Raw genomic sequence first — 9,018 nt, 5'->3', positions numbered from 1 at the left:
GTTTAGTTGTCAAATTATCAGCTGTTTGAAATGTGCTGCCAGATACGCAGAAAATTGTTATACGGGTGATTTTGGAAAAATTGCAATAGAGATATTAGAGATGAATGGAGTATTTCAAATTTAAAATTAGAAAAATTAATTATATCTTTGCTTGAACGATTTAAATGACAGAAACAATTTATTAGGTCTGTTCGCCCGAAAATCCAGCAAGAATTATCCATCACTCAAAATATCAGAGAAAAAGAAAAAGTTCCCTCAAATTCTCTCTCATGTTGAGAAACTTGCAAATTTCTGCACGAACGCAAATGTGCAGGAATTTGCAAGCTTCCCAGCCAGCGGACTGGTGTCCACGGTTGCATTTCAAATATAATAATTTTTTATAGAATTTTTAAAATTCTTTCAGATGGACAAAAACAGGATATACATGTATATTTCTTGTTGTTCTGACTTTCTTTAACATACATTTCAATTTATTTATCGTACTAGCTGGTTTCAATTGCATTCTGATTGCGAATACAATTTTTTCAGCCGAGTTAAGTTCAAATAATTGGAATTAATAACATCAACAAAAATTTATTTACTTTCTTTTTTCATAAAAAAATCGCTCGTGTTTATAAAATTTAAATATAACGAACTTATTTATTCAAATTATCGTAGAAAAATGCAACCATGTGCCACAATCATATGTTTTTCGTGATTGCAAATTCCTGCTGGCTAAAAGTTTTCCAGCAAGAATTTGCAACTTCACTCAGGAGAACTGTCACTTTGCGCTCTCAGTTTTTGAGTGATGGATCATTTTTTGGTCTGCACGAACGCGATTTGGGCAAAAATCATGATAATTCGTACAAATTCGTACAAGTTTTTGCTCGACGAACAAATCTATTATAGGAGTAGAATAAAATTATCCTGGGAATTACGGTCTTCATTTCAACTAAGGATTGGCAAAAACCTATTAGATACATCAGGCGAGGTCGGGACCAGATGAGATCAATGGAGCCTCTTATCTGGTTTAAACCTTAATACTTGGCGATTCATAAGCATCTGCAATGTATAATTTGCGCAGCAATCCCTGCGTAATGGCAGACTATCCCCGCAAAAATCGCGACTACTCCATTCATGCATGTAGAGAGTACTCCTTAAGGGCCATGGAGTACCCAAAATTTACCACAATTCATATAAAAAATATGGTCCAATTAACATTGCGATGTCCTAGGGCAGGACCATATACTCCATCCCTGCATTACATCAGAGTAGCACAAAACTACTCCAACATATTAACAATGGCATTGTTGTTATATTTTTTCGTTTGTACACGGTTTTGTTCTTCACTTCACAGATGCTTTTTCGAAAGTAATAAAAACCAAAAACAAAAATTAAAAATTACATGTTGCCTCTGACGGCATTCGAACCCGAATATGCTGGGAGCTAACAAATAACAGCGAGCATCTCTACACGTTCAGCTACCCTGCAAAAATCGTTGGACCATGTAGTCTATTTGTGGTATATTGGAGTACTTACAAAGGTGCTCCTCTGTCATGCTGTAGCGGACCAACTCGTGTCTCTGCACCAGCTTATTGTTATCCGATCACTGCTCGTGTTTTAACGAAATGTGATTGAAGTTAAGCATTTGAAAGTACATTTGCATGTCTGGCTGTAGCTAAACGTGTAGAGATGCTAGCTATTATTTCTTAGCTCCCAGCATGTTCGGGTTCGAATGTCGTCAGAGGCAACATGTAATTTTCAATTTTTGTTTTTGGTTTTTATTCATTTCAAAAAAAGCATCTGCGAAGTGAAGAACAAAAGCGTGTACAAACGAAAAAATATAACAACAATGTCATTTGAGTATGTTAGGAGTAGTTTTGTGCTACTCTGATGTAATGCAGAGATGGAGTATATGGTCCTGCCCTAGGACATGGCAATGTTAATTGGACCATATTTTTTATATGAATTGTGGTTAATTTTGGAGTTCTCCTTGGTCCTTCGGGAGTACTCTTTACATGCATGCATGGAGTAGTCGCGATTTTTGCAGGGTACAGCCAGACATGCAAATGCTCCACTTCAATCACATTTCGTTAAAACACGAGCAGTGATCGGGTAACAAACAATAAGCTGGCGCAGAGACACGAGTTGGTCCGCTACATCATGACAGAGGAACACTTTTGTAAGTACTCCAATATACCACAAATAGACTACATGGTCCAACGATTTTTGCAGGGATAAACTCCAGCCTGTGATACCAAAGTGTTTCGGGAAATGATGCTGGAGTGACAGTCCCTGGCCAAATATAAATCTGGGTACTTCCGGTTACGTAGACCCGACTGTCGTGGGACCGACATAATGCCCCTCATAAAGGCTTATAACAGCATTTCCAGATTGAACGTCAACTCCAAAGACGGGGATATATCCAGTTTCACGCAACGGAACAACCAAGGGCCTTAGCCTCGGCGCTCTAAACCTGTTAAGAACTGTGAACCTTAGCAATCGGCGTCCCTGCGGCCCCCTAAAACCCTATTCGAGCCTTAGACCACCTATAGAGTGGATCACAAGGTATATAGGACTTTGTTGCACAAGACATATGGCAAGCCCCTTATCGGGGGAGACTCGCACCACCATAGCCCAAATTCGAACTGGCTATTGCAGCAGGCTAAGTTCTTACCTGAGCAGAATAAATGGAGATGTTTCCAACGAGTGCCCGGCATGCGGAGAGTCTCCCACGATTCGCAAAATCTCTGCGCGTGCCCCCCTTAGCCCCACTCAACTAACACTCCTGCCCCCATTGACTAACCCAGCCGGATTTGCACACTTTCTGGGTCTCTTGTTAGTTAAGTTCCACGACAACTATTGAGGACAAGGCGATCTAGGCTGGGCTGAGTAGCCGCTAAAACAACAACAACTCCTGAGCTCGACGGGAATTCCCCTCATTTATCTCCCTTCCTTCTTCCCAAACTTCTCCTTGCTTCAACTCCCATTTGAGGTTCCTGTTTCGTTCCAGAACAGAATATATCTGAAAGTGAAATCAGTCAGGTGGTGCTCGTGGCTTGACTGGTGTTACTTTCCACTATATTCTGGTCTGCGCGCCAGTCGTGAGTGGAGAATTGGCTAGCTAGCCTTTGCTACAAAGTCCTGCAGCTGCACTCGTCAACTTCATCGAGGCAGCCAAAAACCACCAGGCAGCAACACACATCGGCAACCTCAACAGAACCAATGTAGATGCTTTTAAGTGCTCCGTAAGGACGCCTAGAGTTCATTCTACATTGTACTCTGCAGTACCATTTCAGAGATACCCCCAGGAATGTCAGGATACAGCTATTCGGTACTTAAGCCTGTTAAATGGACTAGGGGAACTGTACTGGTAGTGAGATAGTCGATAAGACATTCTGCGCCATGAACGACGACGCCCTCATCAAGATTGTGGGTAGCTGCAGCAGCTCTCCTGACATAAAAATAGCTATCGGCGACTTATCCGCAGCATCAGATCACCTACCCATAACCATATCGATTGATAAACCTTTTGGTTTTGCGACTGCGAATCAGCGAACCAGCATCAAGTTTAACAAAGGTGATTGAGAAGGTTTTTTTTCGGAAGTTACTGCAGTTTTTTTCGAACAACCGACATCCACTTTAAAGAATATCAACTTTTCGGCTGAATCGGCTCTACCGGCGACGGAGCAAGCTTTTGGCTAGGTCGATGCCAGGTATCCCGCATAACCAACCCAAATTTGACATTCTACGAGCGAAAAAGTGGGGAAATCACATTTAAACCTACGACCGTAAGTTCAAGGTCTACCGTAAAGTTTCTGCACAACCCGAAGAAACGCGATGACAGAGTGAAGATTTCATATGGTGATGGCGCCTCGTTGAACCTGAAGTACCCTATTAAGCTGGCATATCAGGGTACTATTTTTTATATGTATATGGACAATTTGAAACTTAGTAGGGTGCCTCGAGCACCCCCCTGCCCACCCTAGCTACACCCATTTCCCCAGATTAAACAAGTACCTCTAAGCCTGCAATGACCCGTCAAAATGCATGTTATAATTCTTATACTCTCCTTGGGGAGGTTTATAAGTAGCCTGTAGCTTCGCCAATGCAGCTGATCAGCTTCTTCATTTCGACATACATTAGCCTGATAGTACTCTATGAACTCCAAGGCCTAAGACCTCGAAGGATGAGAGAGCCATAAGTTCTGCCTGACTATCTGTTAGTATACGTATCCTCTCCCTTCGATAATTTCTGCGCATAGACTGATAGCATGACCTTCGGCTTGGAAGATGCTTTGGAAGCTTAAATCTAGGGCCATTTACGCCTGCTCCAATACCCTCAGGGTACCACTATAGTGCTTTCTTGGACGTGTCCCTCCACGATAGAGGTGCTCCAGGTCGCCTTGCTATCTATATTGATTTTGATACTCCCAGTAAGGGAACACAACATTATGCTGAGCAGAACGTTCTTTGTCGGCTGATAATAAGGCGAGCACCTGGGGCGGTACTTGTTAGAGGAGAAACCTCCTTCTAGGTACTTTAAAAAATTTAATGACAAGAATCAGTCCTACGACGCTGTACCGACAAGTAATCAACAACATTCATAAAGAGACCATCACCACTTTCCCCAACTTTGGCCCGTGAAACGTTATCGGACCCCCTTTTCAAGAAGAAAAACTTAAGCTGCTTCGACAGACTTGCGTTACTCTGGCACATATTGGATACTATATCAGATTAAACTCCTACCTCTCTGGACCCAACCTTCATATACCTAACGTACGTTCCGCATGAGAAGATTCACCGCTTGCCATTAACCACCTCTTCCTCATCGAGTGCGCTGTTGAAATTTTTGAGGGATCTAGATTTAGAAGAAGTGTTGTGAAAAGTAAAGGGCATAAGAGACTACTAGGTCTCGGTGTATACCTATAAACCTACTGAACTATTTAATACCTCTTACCTTAGCTCGACCCATTGAAACCGAACATATCCTGTTTCTACCGTTAGCTGAACGTAGGCTACATAGTAAGATATCTTTATTTATATATACCACCTAGGACGAAACTTAAGTTCTCATCCCATTCTTAAACAAGATCGATTGAATAATAGAATGGAAACTCTGACTAAATCGCCCTTAATTTATGTAGTTTTGTAACATCTCGATTTAAAATCCCTGAAGACGTTTTTAGTTTATATTTAAGAGCACTGCTAAGCACTGCCAATCATTCTGTAGATCCCAACTGAGGTCAGTACGCCGTCCTTCCCAGTATAGTAAGAAATCGCCGATCCTTGGCGTGCGAAACAGGCAACTAATCGTTAAAATTTATAAAAAGTAACGCTTTTTTCAATTCAAATTGCGCAGTCATCACAAAAAAAAAGAAACCTTGAACCAGAAAACACACTTGCATGCCATGAAAACGTTAGGCCTTTTGCCCCTTTTGCCCATTTCCAATCAGCAAAACGTTAATTCCATTAAATTTATTCCTTACACACCCAAACCGCCCTTATCGGGGGTAAGCATGCATCCCTCTGCAACATTCAGTGCAGAACTAATTAATTAAATACCGTTAATGACACTCATTTCAGTTCATTTGCACTTGAACTAGGTTTAGATACTCTTTCTTATTTCAAAAGCGCACCTCAATGGCTGTAGGGTGGGTTTTTAAGCTGTTTTTTTTTTGCTTACTCACTTGATTTTTAAAATCCGCTTTTATCAAAATTTATTGCATTCCATAAGCTGGGCTATTTAAAACACCGTTAACATCACAGTCTCATCGTCTACAGCTAATTTAATTTAATATGCAAGAAAGGTCGCTGGCAGCATGGAGAGAGTACGAGAGAGAGACCTTCAGAAATGCGCCTGCGCCGTATTGAGTAAAGTGCATAGAACAGAGAAATGTAAATAATAAACAGGAGCGGAAGTGGCAGATAATTTCCCGTGGAAATTATATTAAAACTAACGCTGTGTAGCTACAGTATGCCATTATTTAATTGAATCCGAAATGAAAATGCCCTGATAGTAACTTATTCACTTTTATTTGAGCTTTAAACCTTTCGGTCCAGATTGAGTTTCTCTTAAAAAGCGATGTGTGAAATTTACAGTGTTTTATTAATAATCGAAAATATCGGTATTGTGAATCACGTTATTTTCATGGTTTTCTGACATTTTTCTCTGGTAAGTAGGCCTACTTTCGTAGGGTTTTTATGTATGTCAATTTGTTGCCGGAAGTATTTTTCGGTTAATATTTTTAGACCTTTTTAGGATTTGGACCAATTTTGAAATTACTGGAATGGTGACACGCATATATTTTTCTTCATATGATGCCAAAAGACCAAATTAAGTACCTGTACATACATCTCTGTCTGGGGCATGTGTAAATATAGGTGTTGCGTAAACGAAACGTTAGGACGATCCACTACTACCACCGTTAACGCAATAGCGCAAAATAAACAGTACTTCCCTAAATGCGTGGAAGATTCATTGACTCATTCTTCTCATTTTTATTTGGCACTATGCCAAGTGAAGCCAAGTCCTTCTTCACTTGGCCTTTCCATCGCAGTGGGGGAGTCCCTCTTCCTCTGCTACCACCGGCTAGCTCCGAGTTAAATACTTACAGAGCTGAAGCGGCTGAGTCCATTCGAACGACATGACCAAGCCAGCGGAGCCCCTGTATTTTAATTCGATGCACTATGTCTATGTCATTGAAAAGCTCATACAGCTCATCGTTCCATCGTCTGCGGTACTCGCCGTCGCCAAAACGTAAATACCCGTAAATATTTCGTTCGAATACTCCAAGAGCCGCCATGCTTCTGCGCCATATACCAGCACGAGCATGATGAATAACTTATAGAGTGCGGTTTTCGTACGTCGAGAGAAGACTTTAGTCCTGAATTGCCTCAGTCCAAAGTAGCATTTGTTGGCAAGAGTGATTCTGCGTTGAATTTTGATGCTGACATTATGATCGGTGTTAATGCTGGTTCCCATGTAAACGAAATTCTCCACTTTCTCGATATTTTAACTGTCAAAAGTGACGTGGGTGCCAAGGCGCGAATGCGCTGACTATGATACTTCGTCTTGTCCTCGTTTACCACCAGACCCATTCGCTTTGCTTCCCTACCACATTGGAAAAGGCAGAACAGACTTCGCGGTTTTTGTTACCGATGATGTCGATGTCATCGGAATATGCCAGCAATTTTACGCTCTTGTAAAAAATTGTTCCTGAGCGGTTCAGTTCTGCACCTCTTATTATCTTTTCCATAAGATTAAAGAACTCACATGAAAGAGAGTCGCCTTGTCTGAAACCCCGTTTGGTAAGAAACGGCTCGGAGAGGTGGTTTCCAAATCTAAGGGAGCTGGTGCTATTGCTCTACGTCATTTGGCAAAAGTGTCTGCTTTTAATATGTCGAGAATCTCTCCTCCGAAGCGGAAAATCTAGGCATTATTCTGGAGTCAAAACTGAATTGGAAAGGGAGTGTGGAGGAGAGAGTTAAGAAGGCTTCTATACCAGTCTTTCAGAAGACGCTTGAATCTCTTCAAGTGGTTCAGTGGGTCAATGCTTTGATAATTCTATCTTGCCTTTTTTTTAAAGCATCCTCGGTTAGGGCACTCACAACGGACAACCATGTCTTCGAGCGGGAGTACGAAGCTTTCCATACAAGACCTCCTGAGCTAAGTAGGGATAAGGCTGCAATGTTCACGTTTTACTTAATGAATATTGTGTAGTTTATCGCCTTGTCTTTATCGGTAGCCATCACTCAGTGCAATGAGGTTTACAGCCCTATTCCCACAACACTGACAAAATTAATCGTATGACTATTGTCACAATTACTGCGTCTAAAACACAATGGGGTCGTTCACTCTTGCCTGGTTATCAGGTTATGTGGTTATATTTTTTATCAGTTTACAATAATAAAATATACTACAGAATAATAATTTTCAACCAGATAGCCTGATAACCTGGCAAGTGGGAACAACCACATTGTTTCTCCCGTATTCTGTAGGTCATAACAATAAAAATGACAATTGTCCCCAGTAGCACGCTTAAAATAAATTTGTAGCATAGTATTAGGCGTAGTAGTAAAGACAATAGTCAGCCGCTGGGTTTTGTCATTCGTGTGGGAATAGAAATAAGGAAAAATAACACTGAAGAACCGCGTATTGTCGTTCTGCGAAACCTCGTAACTAACATTTGTGCCAAAAAAGATATTTGCCCACCGGAAGCTCCTGGCATCAAGCCTTTATCCATTTACACTAAAATATCGATCCTTAGATATCGGAAGAAGAGATAATTAGGGATAAAAGAGAGAACCGTTTTTAAATAGGACTAGCTTTACTCTCAGCTACAAAATCTTGGAAACCTGACAAAGAGGTTTTGCATTTTCTTGATACGCGGTTTTGTACTTTAAACAACGATATATATTTCACAGTATAAACCAAAACTGCCGGGATATGATGGAAATGCGTTTCAAACTAAATCAGTTAAAAGATCTTGTTTCGAATGGTAGGGCTTGAAGGGGCTTCCAGGTGCCCATGCCATTCTTTTCGCTCCGCGACCGTTGAGCTGACATGAGATCAATCTGTTCAAGAGTGAACCACAGGTGGCCAATGGCTCAACGTGATATCGTTTCAACGGTACCCTTTCTTCGCAGCTATGCATTTATGGCACTTTAGAAAATATTCAGACTCAATGTAAAGGGAGGTCCTGATTATCGTTTGGCTAACAGAGTACATACCTTCCTCCCTTTTTGATGTCACAATCTTGAGTAGAGTGTTTACTGCTTCTTTAATATTTTAATATTGAGAGAGAGTGATTTTTGTTTCTTTACTTGGACTCCAGACTTTCGAGTTTAAGTAATTTTGGAAGTAGATCTTCCCGCCGTCTTACTTCAAGTATGTAAGTATAAGTAGGTTCATACTTGAAAAATCGAACCTTAAAATTTTGTATAAAACTAAGGACTACTAAAAAATTATCAAAAATTTTTGACTTTAGATCAGATTTTTTTTACAGCGAGCTAGTAATCGGACAAAACTAAAATGAGA

This window comes from Rhagoletis pomonella, unplaced genomic scaffold (genome assembly GCF_013731165.1).
Source record: "Rhagoletis pomonella isolate Grant_MI unplaced genomic scaffold, Rhpom_1.0 Rhpom_scaffold_00007, whole genome shotgun sequence".
NCBI lineage: Eukaryota > Metazoa > Arthropoda > Insecta > Diptera > Tephritidae > Rhagoletis > Rhagoletis pomonella.
This window is presented reverse-complemented; position numbering follows the sequence as displayed.